Source organism: Topomyia yanbarensis, chromosome 1 (genome assembly GCF_030247195.1).
Source record: "Topomyia yanbarensis strain Yona2022 chromosome 1, ASM3024719v1, whole genome shotgun sequence".
In the NCBI taxonomy this organism is placed as follows: Eukaryota; Metazoa; Arthropoda; class Insecta; order Diptera; family Culicidae; genus Topomyia; species Topomyia yanbarensis.
Window position 1 is genome coordinate 42404962 of NC_080670.1, and position 16252 is coordinate 42421213.

Here is a 16252-nt window from a genome sequence, read left to right on the forward strand (position 1 = left end):
AAGAAAGTTTTTTGATAGAACACCTCTGTCAAAAGATCTAGATCAGTTTCTACTTATCTAGATCAAAATGAAAGTTGTCAAAATAATGATCATTTCCATCTAAGATACCTAATGATCCATCTAAGATACCTCCAGGATATATACCCAGGGCGCTGGAGGTTTTGAGCGTCTGAATTTGATAAAATCATGAATAAAATTGAATTTGCTTACTTTTTCTTTCATCTCATTCCATTTCACGTATGATTTTTAATCCTTGAAACATTTTCGATATCGTAAATTGATAATCCAAAATTTAAAAATAAGGTTCCATTTTTGGCACGGTTCCGGTTTTGGCAACTGAAAAGAATAATTGTGGCCAAAAACGGAATCCTACTGTACAACTTTTGCTGTAATCACATTTCTATGTAAAATTGTTTCTCCTTTAAAGCTGAAGTCTTTCTTGAAGGACATTGTAATAAACATTACTTTCCGATTGGATTGTCTTATGGACACTTAATTTCAAATTCACCGAAGCATATTCGCCGACAATGTTGCTAGCGTTGACAAATGCCGAAACTTTCATAAATTTCTTGCCAAGGACGCCAGCCTTGTGAGACGGTTGAAATCTTGATTTGCTTCATAGACTAAGTGAAGATAAGCACACACTAAGGGCATGTTCAGGAGTGTTTCATTTCTAGATTCATAATTTTGACAGTTCTATAATATAAAACAGAAAATTTTAAAACTAGCACTTGCTATCCCCAGCAGCAGTTTCGCGGGTGTTCCATTCAGTTTAAAATATATGTCTCGCGATGCCTTTAGCGTTGCTGCATACAAATTTATTTTTCCCAAGTCAATCGGGTCTAAGTGTCTGTGCTGAGTACTCTCCATGTTTTTAAAACACAGTTCTAAGAGCATGTTCAGGAGTGTTTCAGTTCTTGACTCATAATTTTGACAGTTCTATTATATAAAACTGAAAATTTTAAAACTAGAACTTGCTGTCCCCAGCAGCAGTTGTAGCGGATGTTCTATTCAGTTCAAAATTCATGTCTCGCCATTCCTTCAGCGTTATTGCATTCGAATTTATTTTTCCCTAGTCTATCGGGTCCAAGTGTCTGTGCTGAAAACTTTGCATGTATTTAAAACACAGTTCTAAACGTGTTTTAAAATCAGCAACAAATAGAACGGAGTCGTATAACAGTTTTAAATTTTGAAACAAAACTGTTCGAAATTACAAAACAAAACGCTCTGCTGGGGATGTGAATGTTTCAGTTCCAGTTCTACTTTGAAACTCCTATACAAAATAAAACGCTCCTGAACATGCCCTAAAGGGGTTTTAAAATCAGCAACAAATAGAACGCCGTCGTATAACAGTTTTAAATTTTAAAACAAAACTGTTCGAAATTATAAAACAAAACGCTATGCTGGGGATGTGGATGTTTCAGTTCCAGTTCTATTTTGAAACTCCTATACAAAATAAAACGCTCCTGAGAGCATGTTCAGGAGAGTTTGTTTTAGATTTATAATTTTGACAGTTCTATAAAATAAAACGGAAAATTTTAAAACTGGAACTTTCTGTCCCCAGCAGCAGTTTTAGCGGGTGTTCTATTCAGTTTAAAATTCATGTCTAGCCATGCCTTCAGCGTTACTGCATTCAAATTTATTTTCCCCAGTCTATCGGTTCTAAGTGTCTCTGCTGAAAACTTTGCATGCATTTAAAACATGGATGTTTCAGTTCCAGTTCTACTTTGAAACTCCTATATAAAATAAAACGCTCCTGAACATGCCCTAAGTTATTGTTCCAAAGTTGAACTGAAGCGAAAAAAAAGCCAAAGTAAACACCACCAACACAGAACCGAGACCCTGGGCGCCCAAGATCAACGCTACGGTTCTTATTCTATTCAATGTGAGGGTTGTGATATCTTGCAAACAACGTAACGAACATCTCTTATACATCATACTGATTTATTGCAAAAAACAGCTATCGTTGTATCCTTAAATAATCTATCGGAAGCTTAGATAAGGCACGTAATTCTTTAGAGTTGTTTCTTCGGAAGATGAATATAGGTTCAATGTGAAATTGTTCGTAACTTGTATCATGGCAATGCCATTTTCTGCATATAACATACGTTAAATTAGAGTTATAAAATGTGCTGGTATTATTTGTTTTTCGAAAAAAAAAAATACGTTTCAATCTTTAGTACGGCGCAGTTTTCATCGTGATTATTTTCCAGGGTACAAATGCAATCTATGCTTATCTTAGCCATATCGTTAATGTCTAATCATTATCAACGTTTAAAAAAAACAGGTAATAATTAAATTATGAGATCAAACTTTTTTGTTTCTCTAACTGAGTTCAACTAAACAAAAAGGAGAAGAAATAAAAGAAGGGAAGAAATGTGTTGTTGTTCGTCAACCCCTTTGCATTCGGTACTTTTCATGAAAGTGGCTTTAAAAACGTTAACGATTGCTCTACTTTACTTAAACACTACTCAAATATGGTGAATTTCGTCCTTACTCAACAAAATTTGCTATAAAATATTATAACAATGAAAGAACTTTGAGTTTGTTTTCCTCTTGTGCTTGGGGTTTTTGTTTTTTTTTCTTTCCTGCTGGAGTGGTGCACAAAATAAAGGTTTTGTTTGATTTCGCCTGTACGCAAAAATCATTACATGATCTCTTTCTCTTTCATATCACAAAATTAGCTGTTTATTATTAAATAAGAAAATAAATGGACCTCCCCCGACGGCTGCTGCTTGGTGTCAGGAATCCGGTAGAAGGTCTTCACCTGGTTCGTGAGAATATATTTCTTTTTCGTAGGACTGATTTTAGCTATAGTATCGATGTTTCTCGTACTGTAGACTTGATGGTTTGTGAAATTATAGTGGTATACATATGAAAAAATAATCTTAGCTATCTCGGACAAGACAGGAAAACTGAGTGTTCTGGTGAAAGATTGCTTTAAGTTACGTGGATGTATCGTTCCGCATATTTTAATGGAAATAAACAATAAAAGTCAGTTGTCTCATCTTGTCTCTTGGAAGAAGAAAAAAACAATTTACATTGGTAAAGATAACATAAACTAAACTGCGGATATTTTTGTTTCAACATTTCATCAAATGATTCAAGGAGTCCAGAACTTCCGCTAAGTTGATTATTGCATGGTTCGTTTGAGAGTTTGTTCCACACGGATTTGCAGTTGAGAGATTCCTTGGAAAGACTGCAAATCGACACGGGTGGCTAGAAAATGGCATCCGGATCCCATGTGTGTCTGTTGCTTGTTGTGAAGACCTTGGCTTCGTCGCACCCGATGAGACACAGATCTGAAATGAAGAAAGAAAAGGTAGGGTTTGTTACTGAACGGTCGTATGGTGAAAATTGAAACGATCGATTCGAATTTTTTGTATTGTTCAAACATGTTTCTTACGAACAGAGCAGTGATGCACGGAAACGAAAAACTACCTAAAATTGAGTTCCTTTGACTCAATCTCGTGGAATCGTGGGGGAACTTAAAATTAGGTAAACCGTGTTGAAGGTAGTTTCCATTTAACCACGGCAAAAATTACAACTCATTGATAGGTTTTTTATACTCAAATTTAAGTTGAATTTACCTAATTTTGAGTTCACCCCAAACAACTCAAAAGTACCTTCCTCCACGGAAGACCTCAACTGAGTCGAATCTCTCTTTTTGTTTTTGACAACACTAATAAGTGCGAAAGCGACGCACAACTCAAAAGTAAGTTAAAAGAACTTATTCTGCAGGTTGTTTTATTTAACCGTGTATTAAAACAAATATACATGCAATTTATTGACAGCAGGTCAACAGACATAATACTTGGAATTAATTCCATAGCTTTTTTATTTCGATACCAGTCTAGACGACATACAACGAAGGTGGTGCTTAACTTCATGGTTTCACCTGATTATATACGCTAAAATTGTCCCGAATTGACAGTTCTATGGTACGTACATCACCTACTAAATTGTTTATCACTAAACGGTCGCAGCTATGTGATAGCACGCACTAGCCAATTTCAGTTTTATTGTAATCGATGACAAACGAGAGTATTATATCTGGTTATATGGGGTAGTGCGGCTTCCTCCCTGATAAGACTAAATTGGGCAAGTCATATCGTCTTTCTCGTAAAGGTGGTAGCGTGAAAGCCGAACATCCATCTGTTTGGGGCGTGCGAGCTGTCCTGTACCACAGATATGTCATGCTTTTCATATCTGACTACCGTATTTGTAGCACTGCTGTTGTACACTAGTGTGTACATCTGCACACAAAGGCATTATCAAGACGCACACACATACACACCCACCCTAGTAGTAAGCTGACTTTTCGCTAACCGAACGTGCGACGCTCGCGCCAAACACGTCTCAGCGAATACCGCCACACCACCCGTTACGTCAGGCCGTCACTGTGCTAGAAGCATCAAGCAACACACCGATCGTTGCGTCGGTGTGTTGAGTTCAACTTCTATATTTATTTTGTGGTGTTATTATTTTTATTATTTATATTTTTTTTAATCGCGACTTTGATTCGTTTGTTGGCAAGCTCGCAGAATTTGCGAATTGGCGCGAAAAGCATCGTTGGTCACCGATCGAGTCGCTTGCTCTCGAATGTGTTATGCAATGCGAGGTGCCGTAGTTGGTCAAGCGAAGCGGAAGAGATTAACGTTGCTTCGATGTGTCCCTGTGGTTTGATCTAGTCGCCATTGGCAATCAAAACAATAAAAAATCTGTAGCATTGATATAAAATAGTTTCAAAATTAGAAAGCTTTTCGGCCTTTTGATATATTCAGCATTTTTAGCAAAAATCTTTAACTGTTGCCTCGAACCATTGCTGCAGTCGTACTTTTTTACTCCAGCCAGAACGTCAAGGGGAGTACCAATTAGTAATGTGTGGGAGTGGCGAAAAATTTGGGAAATGACGCAGTCCTCTAAATCAATCACTTCACTTCATTAGGGTTACCAACCGTCCTTATGTTAAAGGACATGTCCTCAATTTTCACGATTTTGGGAAACGCCCTTAATTTTATCTCAAATGGCCACTGCGACCACTATTCTGGTTATCTTTTGTGGCTGCAAAATGCAAATGGCCTTATTTTAGTTTCAAACCTAGACATATTTCAAAATTTTCAGATAAAGTTTATTCCGAGAGAAAGAAGTGACTTCCTTCTAACGCTTTTTGTCAACAAAGTTACACTGACAAAGTTACTTACCTTTGGCAAACAAATGGCGAAAACGACATTAGTTAAATATTACTAAATAGGGAAAGTTATGAACATTTAGAGCCATAGTACTGTAGTGAGAGCAAGGATGTGCAATATACAGATCAGAAAGCTAGACGTGGCAGGGTCATTCAGGAATCAGAATATATTGGCTTAAATGGCACGTTCCCCGTATGTAGTCGGGGATTTGTGCCTTAGGAGTAGGCCTAGTCTGCTTCACTTGTTCAATTTTAGCTTGAGGCGAAACCGAGTCAGATTGGAACCTTAGCTACTGTCAAAATATATGAACTGACAGCAGTTGGGGTTGGAACCTGATTCAATTTTGGGGGGCCAAGCAAAAGCGGCATCAGTAGTCGGATTATGAATGTTGTGAAAGCGATTTATTTGGAAAACATACCTGTTTCAATGGTGAAAGTTTCGCTTCGATACGCACAGTCTAAAAAAGTGTAAGATGGAAGACGAGAAAAGTACGTATGTCAATGGCGCCATCGTCGCAGATGCGTCCACAGTCCCAACTAAAAACACATGTGAAATTGCCGTTAAAGCAGGAAAAGAATTATTTTCGTGTGCTTTGTCTGTTAGTCTGTGCCTTAATGAAAGGTATTATACTTTTCTCAGGCACTCTTGCTCATAGAGCTTCAAGCCAATCTTTTTTTGGTGATTAAAAGCTTGATTTGGGTGCGTAGTTGTAATTTTCTTGCCACATCATCAGTTTTTTGTAAATGCAAAATAATTGATTTCCCTATATAAAATCCCATACAAACTTTGATCGCAATGCGCAAACCCGGCAAGTAACCGACCGCTTCCAAATTTTGCACATGTATTTGGAATCACAAAAGGAACTCAAAATGTGCTGGGCTGAAAAATGTCATATGTCGAGCCACTCTAATAGACATACCTATACTACATAAAGATTGCCTACTTGTTTAATAGTGATTCCCGGAAGAAGGCAACATACATGAGTCGAAACGTCGGATAAATGACATGCCGAACAAAATAATAGTTATTCGCATATATTTGCGTTGTACGTACGTTTTGTGGTGGTTTTAATTACAGATTCTTTACACACAGACTTACAGAGCCAAAAACCGTAAAACTAGCAACCATGAATATAAACTTGCATCACAGAGAATCCCATGCTGGTTTTGTTGCACTTTTTGACACTTCATTAGTCTGTGTGTAAAAAGTCTGTAGTTTTAATGTGATGTCATTTTTCGTTTGTTTACCTTTTGGTACGGTTTTATTTTTCATTTTACATTTTCGTTTATTGGTTTTGATACATGGCTAAATGAAAAGGGTGTAACTATACGGAAATTGGCGCAGCGCTTTGGAATTAATCAAGCGAGTGTAAAATCTATCTAGTTTGGGGAACACTACTCTTATACTAACTGCCAGGAAAAGATAACTCGAAACTGGAAAATGGTATATGCAATTAGGTAGACTAAATCAATGTCAAAACGTGATTGGGACAATAAAGTGAGAACGTGAGATTCAAATAAATTCCCTGAATTTGGTACCTCTTCCCCAAATTCATAAATACTTGTAGGATCATTTTGAACTCCTTGAAGTTCCAGAACTGTCCTAAATTTCTGAAATTCGTATTGGAATTGCTTGAAGTTCATAGAAATCGCCCGAAGACTTTCTTGAATTTGAGATTTTTCAAGAATTTCTTGTGATGTTGGCCATCTAGAAAGTAGCAGTTGTTTTTTGTATTCTTTAATGGTGTAACAATAACAGTTTATCATGATGCGAATCACTTCCTAGCAGGAGTTTTCTTTTTATGGGGTGCAATATAGCTAACAATACTTTTCAGAAAGAGAATTATAGATTATTTTTCATTCCGAATACTTTTTGATCATTAATCAACTTCTAAAACGCCGAAGAACGGAAATTTTAATAAAGTTGCAAATGCGACCAGAAATTCTAACAGTTACATAAACCATAGTGTTTGATGACTACTACTACTCTGAGTAGAACAGATCTTCTCTAAAGTATGCAAAAGTTCCCTTGAAACCCCTAGAACTTCCACAAAATTTGTCCTATTTTAGTGCGTGGACAAATCGATTCAAGTGAAGAAATTTTCTCAAAAAGGAATGGCATGGCAAGCAATATGTTCCTACGGTTTGAAATCTGCCATTTATACACCACCGGAACTATAATTGTGAAGAATGTGAATGTGAGTGTCTGAAAAAGGGGTTGCTCTTTTCTGTCGAGTTTCAGCTTTTATTGTATCTTTTGCCGAAATATCAACGGCTCAGCAAACAATTTTTGGCTCAAATCTCAGTGAAAGTCACATTTGATAGCTGAGACTAGGACAATATTTCTGTAATTTCTGTAACAATCTGTAAACAAATGTGACTTTGCTGAGATATTAGTTTCTAAATTTGCTGACTACACTGTTGTCGGGAAATCACAGTGCTGAATTGAGTGTGAAAAAGTATAGATATCACTGAAAAAGACAGCAATCTACCAAATTGCTTCAGTCTGAAAATTCCCCATCACCATCCCACCACTGAGTACATTTTTATTCAAACCATGAGTTTTTTTCCAATTTTGAACCAAATAGAACAAGTGTAGCTACCGGGAGAAGTGGCAGCACTGCCGAATCGCTCGAACGTGTCTTTGTGGTCGTCCAATATTTTTCAAAGTTTTTCAGTGATAAATAGTAGGTATATTTAACAGGAAATCGAAGTCAATCGTTCAGTAGGTCGTTTATGCTGTTGTGTTGTGTCTTAGTAAGTTGAAATATCGTGAAAATAGTGAGATTTTACGTAGTTATTTTATTTACTTACTACTTTACTTATTTACTACGCCATCTGAACTTGACTAGTTGATGTATCGATTTCATTAATTGAGGATGGAGGAGAATTTGCAAAAATTCCATGAATTAATGAATTCAGAGTAAAACGCTGGTGAGTTATTTTGCTTATTGTAAATACGTGTCAGTATCAAAAATATTATTTTCCTTTCAGAAAGTGCGAATATATTGCAAACATCCAGTTGATATGTGGATGAATTTGCACTGAGCTTATTGTACATGAAGGTGGCTTCAGAATGTTTATGTATAAACAGGCATTCTTGATATGGGTCATTGAATGTGCAGTAGAGCTCTTTGGATAATATATTTATCATTAAACAGATGCGGATATTTAATCCATACAAACTCTATCGGTCAGCGGGAAATGCATTGTATAAACACACACAATTAGATCAAGTCTACCATCTGTGGTGACCTTGCTTAGGATGACGATTCTTCTGCCTTTCTTTTCACAACCGTCCGTGGAAAATGTCGTCAAGAAACGACGCAAAATACATTGCATATCGGTCCGTACCGAACGCGATGCACACATGCACATATGAACATGTCGTCAAACCGAAGACCGACCGAACCGAGGCTCTCTCTCGTCAGTTCACGTCCACGTAATCTTTACACGCATACATACAATCGCAAGTATGAAAGGGAATGGACGATGGCTTCGGAGTTCCGATAAACCATTTCAACAATGCGACACGTTGAAAGTATTGGTTGCTGCTCGCTTATTCATTTGGATCAAAGCATGCTCTGAACTGAGAGGCATTCATCGAAGAGAATGGAATAAAATCTAGAGAAAATTTTCAATAGGACGTAAGTAACAATGAGAGATTCTCTTCGAGGTCTTTCTCTTCTGTTAATTACTCGGCCATTTCAACATTTACTACTCTACTCTTTGCATAATATTGTAGTAAAAACCGTCGGCTTTCGATATGTATTGGAAAATTAGTACAAAGTGTTGTAATGACGTCGTAATAAACGAAAGAGAAAGTAAACAAAGAGAGGCTCTCAATGTTACTTACGACCTATTGAAAATTTTCTCTAGAAATGCTGATATGCGCCAGGAATAAAATACAATTCTCGACAAACATATGATTACGGCTTAAAAGCCAACTGTCAAAATTCTCTTTGGAAGGAAATTCCGGACAAACCGTTACTGACTAAGCACAGTTCATAGCAGTTAATGAAAAAGAAAACTTTTCTCTTTTGTTTACTATCAACTTCTGTGATTTGCGAGTAACGGTTTGTCCGGCATTTCCTTTCAAAGAGAATTTTGACAGTTGGCTTTTAAGCCGTAATCATATGTTTGTCGAGAATTACATTATACCAAAACGCTTTCTCTGGTCAGTGCAGTTCACACACCATCGTTCTTGAATTTTGTAAGTCACTAGGTGTCAAAACATCACTAGAACTAAAATGATGAATTTGGGGATTGATTTGCAGTCTTCAATAAAATTGTAAACAGGAAAAAGTAATGTTTTGGGTCCTAAAGTGCCTCCTAGTAAACAAGTCGATTTTTTCCATATAAATCGTGGAAAAATCCCATACAAACTTCAAGGAGGTTGGCTCAGTTGCTAGACTTGATTGATTGAAGCAGATACTCCTGATGGGGTTGGAAATCGACTAGCTGGCTTTCCAAAACGTATTTTTTTGGGAAGTCTACTCCACATTGTGGCGACCGGGTCAAGAGTTGATTGACCGCAATTAGTACGGGTCACAGAGCTTATCTGAAATCCTGAAGATAAGGCCCAAAATGCGATTCTCTTTCGGTTTGATGCTAGAGTTATGATCTAGCTGCACAGTGAGATCTTTAATGACACTCTCTGAAGAGGTACACCGTCGATGTAATCTGCATAATGGATCGGGTTATTTCTGTGAGTGAAGCTGACATATCCGCTTTTGGTCAGTAAATGAACGGCGCACCATTCAGTAAATTGGATGATTAGGTATTGTACCTCACAACAACTGAGGTGACACCATGTCCAGAAAAAATCAGATCACCCAAAACTATGCTGAGGAAATACAAAATAGACGTCATTGATAACGATGGCGAAGAGTAGTGGGTTTATATTGCTGCCTTGGAGAACTCTTTATATGCTAGTGAACTTAAGAGATTCCGTTTTAATTAATTGCACAGAGATTGTGATTCAAATCATCGGTAGACATTTTGAGATGCTCCCAAATGACACCGACTTTCCACTGTGTCATGAATGAGGTAAACTCCGAATGATCAACTGACATATATTGCTCCACACTGCGAAGCCTATGTCGCACTTATATTCTTTCTTGAATGTTGCGAACATGCATGGCCGCTTCCAGGGTGTTACGACCAGAAAATGGTCAACATCAACTTAACGCATTTTTTTCATCGTGTATTAAAAATCCTCTCATTTTATAGATATATGTGTGTAGTATCATGCCGATTTTGACAACTACTGTTCAATTGTGAAAATGGCGATGGAGCAAAATCTTCTCCGCGCATTGCGAGAATCCGAGCTACTCGCACGTCAATTTGTCGTAATTGTTGGTTGTGGCCAAATCAACTGTCACCAGCATAATCAAAGTGTTCGGAGCAGGTTTGTTGACAGCCAGGAAGATAGATCGGGGGCAATCGAAAACCGGATTCTGCAAAAACTACGATAAGAGTGGCCAACTGTTTTTAGCGGAACCTCAACGGAACTCTCCGCTCCTCCTCCAGCAAGCCGGAAGTGTCGTCTACAATCGTACATCAAGCTGTCAGCAGTGCCAAGAGCTGATCGTACTGACTAATAATAGAGCAACCCGCAATCAGGGCAGGTCCCGAAACTCGTCTGAAATCGTAAAGATACAACTCAACATGCGATCCGCTTCTGGTTAGATTCTGAAGTAGAGGTCCAGTAGCATATTAAGATCTCTAACGACATTCGTTGAACAGGTGCTCCGTCGATGTGGTCTGTACAATGGACAGAGTTATTTCTGCGAGTGAAGAGCCCCTCTATGTTGCTGGCTTGAGAAGCTTTAGATAACTTCGTGAACCTTTGAGATTCCGTTTTTACTAGTTTCACAGAGATCGACTGATCGACGAAGTATTATTCAAACCATCATATTCCATTTGCGAGGCTCTCAAATGTCACAGTTCTGCCACTTTGACCGATATTTTCCATGAGGACAAAGTTATTGATGAGCTTCGCAAGGTTGATAAAACGGCAAGAATGGAAACCACTGTTATACTGAGGTATATTGCTCTACACAACAAAGTTAATATAGCTCTGATTCCCTGTCTTGAGTACTGTAAACATGCACGACGGCTTCAATCAATCAGGGATCATACTGATTAGAAGAGATAGCTGGCTTATTCCGATGAGGGAGTTGATAAAGTGCATCTATACATCAGATCAGTAGATGATACATCATCGGTTCCACCCGATGTCAATGATTCGAGCTTCTCAGTTCTAGCTTTTACTCCGAAAAATGCATTGTACAGAGGTTGGAAACATGCTCAAAAGTTTCTTGAAAAGTGGTGTGAATTGGCTTTGTTGACGCTCTGAATGTGTCAAAGCCACCTGCGAAGATTTGTTGATCTCGAAGCATACACATTACGAGATCTCGTATGCATCTTGGCTTCGCGTATAACATCGACGTCATTGGAGTCGATCGCAGGGTAGTGTAAGAGGCGTTTGTGTCATTCAAATGCGGGAGTTGCAATGACTATAAACTCTGACAGGACAAACTACATGATAAATGGTCAATAACGAGGCAACTCAAGCGATGTTGGTTCTGAGTTGGAAGTGGATACGAAGTTGTCGACAAGTTAATAAGGCATGGAATCCAAGCGACATATGATTTTAGCTGCATGGCACAAAAGAAGTGTTGCAGTGGCTACAGGATCGCGATAGCTTCTGGCTTCCGCAAGGGCAAAATGTTTATAATTGACTTATGCGACAATAAATATGAACTAATCTCTGCCGTCTCCTTGAAAATCATAACTAACTTTAAACAAATCTTGGAGCAACGATTATCCGTTATTGGATATCAAGATCTGTTAAGATTCGATTCGAATTATTCAATACCGAACAATGAGTCATTTGGTCTCCTTATTTCTTTGTTTCATAATGACTTCCAGAAATTACAAAAAATGTTTCTTTTAAAAGCATCTGAAGACCCTTCCTAAACTATTGGACTGTATCGAAATCAAAAACTCAATGTCACGTCCAAATCTTCCCCCAGAGTGACTTTCAAAGATGGTTAGAAGTAATAAAATTGCTAAAAGCGCACTCAGCAAACCCACATTAAGAAACACATCCGGCGACAGGGTTGCACTTTACTTGCGTACCACCGCCCGCCCGTCCTTCCGCTGGTAATTTATGCACTTCAGCCCGGTAAGAATGCACGATCGCATTGATGGCGAACCAGAACCGTCTCGTCATTGCAGTCGCGAAGGTAGCCGCCCGGCACCGGTGTCTGACCTGCGAGTGCAATTTGCGCTCAATTTAAAATGCATCGAACGTAAGTAACACCAACATTTGTCCAATTCCTGACCCCTCGGTGACTTTGTGGCACGGGCGCGACCAGTGCCGGATTAAAATGGTTCTCTATAATTGCTGTCTGTCCGTTTGCTTGATTCCTGATTGTCGGTTCACTTTTATGATATGCACTCTCAATTCGGACATAAAGTGGCTTTTCAAAAAAAAGCGCGCCACAAACGAACCTCAAATATCGAGCCCACGATGCATGATGTGGGAGTAGGTTTGATTTGTTTATTGTTTATGTATTGTAGCATTGTTGGTTTCTCGAACATCGTATTAATTGGCATTCGCGCGCTTTTTCGATGTTTTGTTGTCATTAGCGCTTTTTATTACGTTTTTATTGATTCGCAGTTTTTGTCCGAATTAGCACTTATACCTTTGCTTTCCGGGGATTGAGGTTGGCCAGTTGTTTGCCAAATAAACTGTGTGCATTATGTAGGATAGTGGACCGATTATTCGAAACCATTGGTTTGAAAATTAACATTAAATACTAGTAGCAATCACCATTTTGCCGAACGTCGTGTCTAACATTAGCCGGAATGCTAATTTTCCTAATCCTGTGATTATGGAACCAGTTTCAATCGAAATGTTGTTCCGCGCCATTGACATTTAGCAGTTCAGCTCGCTCACATTATTCGGCTACATACTTATCGCATGCGAATACCACATAGGCGCCAGGAGTCCAGGCACCAGTTGGAAACAGGTCAGAAGAAGCATGCAAATCTTCCGACTAGACTGACGCAGACGCTTGCCACCGGTCGAACCATTCAAATAAAATGCAAACTCACTTCGAAGTGGCAACATTTTCGCGCCATTTCTTCGGCCCAGACAGGCAGACTGCAAGCATTATATTCACGCCCGATCGCCAGTTTGTTTGCTCTCCTCCGCATGTACACCTTTTGCCATGTTTTTTTTTGGTGCGAGCTCTTGCTCTGGGGAGTTCGTTAAGAAACAGGTCAAACCAATATTATAAGAGCTTGCTCATGCTACTCGTTCGTCTTTTCGCGCTCTTTCTTTTGTGGCCAAATTTTGTTTCTCGATCGCGCCAGATTTGCTTTTTCGCAAATGCGCACAATCCACTCCCGAAAAATGTAGGCCTTGCTCAAGGTAGGTGTATTGAGAAGGTAGGGGCAAACAGGTACTCTTAACAGTATAAGGTAGTTAATTTCTGCCAGAAATCTAATTTCGATTACCACAGCTCCAGTTGCTTCTAAAGCAAAACGAAGGTCGACGTGGATTTTTATTTCCTTTGACATGACATAGTTATCTACTAATCATATCCATTTTGAGGTGTGAATAGATCCGAAAGGTAATGTGTAAGTATATTTCCAAAAAATCGTTCCAGAAAAAAATATTTCAAGTTATTGCTTGTCTACCTTATAGATCTAGTACCTTGCACATCGGCACCGTCTCCAAGATTGCAACTTAACTTTTGTGGGTGACAAAACATAACCTGCCCGATATGAGAAAATTTTGGCGGCAAAACTTACCTACCTATGAATAATTTCTGCTGCTATTGCTCACGTACGACTTCTTGGGCTCATCTTTGCACAGCCGTTTGTTGGTGTTCTCGTTGGGCCTGCAGTATTCCCTGGTGGGACTGCACCGTGACGTGGAGGACGATGAAGAGGACGAATAAGATGAGATCGAATGGTTCACAGGTTGTCCGGTTGCGATGTCAAACCCATATCGTTCCATGTAATGTTGGCGGTTTTGTTGGTTGGTTTTTTCTTCCAGTCTTTTCGTTTCAGCGGGGTCCGGTTTACCGAACAGACACCGTTTGGTTCCGCCGACGTTACGCCGCAACTGCTCCGGATTACTGTAGGCCGCGAAGGCACTGTTGCGTGGAGTCGCTGCCGACGACGTCAGGAAACTTTTCGGGCGAGATTGTACTTTGCTCGCTGTCATTTTGTTTTTTTTCTTGCAGAAAACTTCGATTTAAGCACTCAATATTCCCACAATCACGGACAGTCACAGCCTTGTTACTATCGGGTTATCTCTTCCACAGTAACCTAGTTCCTACTATGGCGTTTTGGATGTGTTCTCAAACAAGTGCACTACAAATTCCGGCGATACGCACAAGTGTCACACGAAAATATCCATCGAAGCACGCACACATACACTTTTTGGCTCGCATTAGCAGTTCAATCAGCACAATTATTTACTTTTCAGCTCCCCATGATGGAACGCAGTAGCCTCGCTCTTTATTCGCCGCAACAGTGACATCCAGAAGACACACACTTCAGAGTTTGCTTTGATAGTGAAACGAGGGAAAATAATTCCACAAATTCGTGATAGAACTCCACAATTAAATTCCTGTTATTGTTATTGGTTACATAACCAACGTGAGCTCAGCTCAATCGTTAACATACGGCACAAACTGAAGCGGTTAGCAGTAAACTGGTGGGACGGACTGCGGCAAGTAAGCCACAAACAAATCAGGCAGTATTAAAAAAAACACTACACACTCGTACCGAAGCGCGCGCGAAATATCTTTTCTTCTAACTGTTCTTATTTATATCTCCGATCGACCGAGGCGGGAAGTGGAGATAGTACAGCGCGAAAATACAGCGGTGGAAATGAACGGTAATGAACAGACGGGAACGACGGCTCTGCGACGAATGCGCTCGATTTCACGAGAGCGAATTAATTTTAAAGGAAATTGTGTATGCCGAACCCGGGAGAGTTAGGCGTGCTCTCGGCTTCTATTCTCTCTTTCTCTTTTTTGTCGGTGTCGTTTAGTGGATTCTATTTCCACAAATAGGGATGTTAAAATTTTCAATTTTACGGGTGATTGAATAGCGTAACCTTTAGATTCGAGAAAAATTCTATTTCCCTTATACCATTGCTCTTTAAAGGCTTATGGTTAAGTTAAAGCTTTTCAAATAAAAACAAATTATTATCAAATATGAAAAAAAAATCAGCAATAAAATAATTTCAAAAATATTTTTTTTTGTTGCTATGTTTTTATTACCGCAAAGTTCTACTGTATCGATTTTGTTTTTATTTAGAATCACAGACGTTTTACACAAAAATTCGCGAAAAAACATTACTAATCAGTATTAAAAAGTTAAACACCTAATAACGATATTTTATTATCATTTTGATAATAGTCCATAGTTTGGTTTAGCTGAAAAGGTATATTATTAATCTGGCGTCGATATTTAATGTGAGTCGCAAGTAATCATTAAATGACAATCGGTGTGACTTGTGGCATTATTAGCTATTCTTGTTATTGCTTGCCGAAACAACACCCGACTGCAATGGGATCTAGATGTGTTAGTGACAACAGTTAATTGAATAGTTACACTAACTAGGGTTCGGAGTACCGGTTTCACCGCTTTTATCAATCGTCAGAGCATTAATCAGTTTCTGCTTAATAACTTTTTTCTCGAGCGTCAGATCGTTTTGTGGTTTTCGAGACTTTGTTTCTTTGTTAAATTTCCTTTAAAAGTCATTTAACGATTTATTTTTAGGAAGTAATGGGCGACTCCTGGAGGAATTATTTTGTAAAAGTTAATTTTCCCATGCAAAATCCCATGTAAACTTTAAACAGTGGGCGCGAAAATATAGTTTCACCGATCGAGCTAAGAATTTGCACAGTTGTTCTAGGACCCAAATGGTACCTAAAAAGTTGCTCGGAGCTGGAATCTAATTTTTGTCCCACCCTAGTGATTACCCCTTCTCTTTTGCTTCAATGCTTTTTCCGTGTTCGCGATGAC

General features: G+C 38.8%; 1 long non-coding RNA gene across 1 annotated transcript; it reads right to left on the reverse strand.

Annotated features, from left to right (window-relative positions):
* Positions 1-1925: 1925 nt before the first annotated feature.
* Positions 1926-15140, reverse strand: LOC131677462 (uncharacterized). Its single transcript, XR_009303354.1, has 2 exons — positions 14025-15140; positions 1926-3302 (listed from the first exon to the last, which is right to left on the reverse strand). It is a non-coding gene; the product is annotated as an uncharacterized LOC131677462 (long non-coding RNA).
* Positions 15141-16252: the final 1112 nt, after the last annotated feature.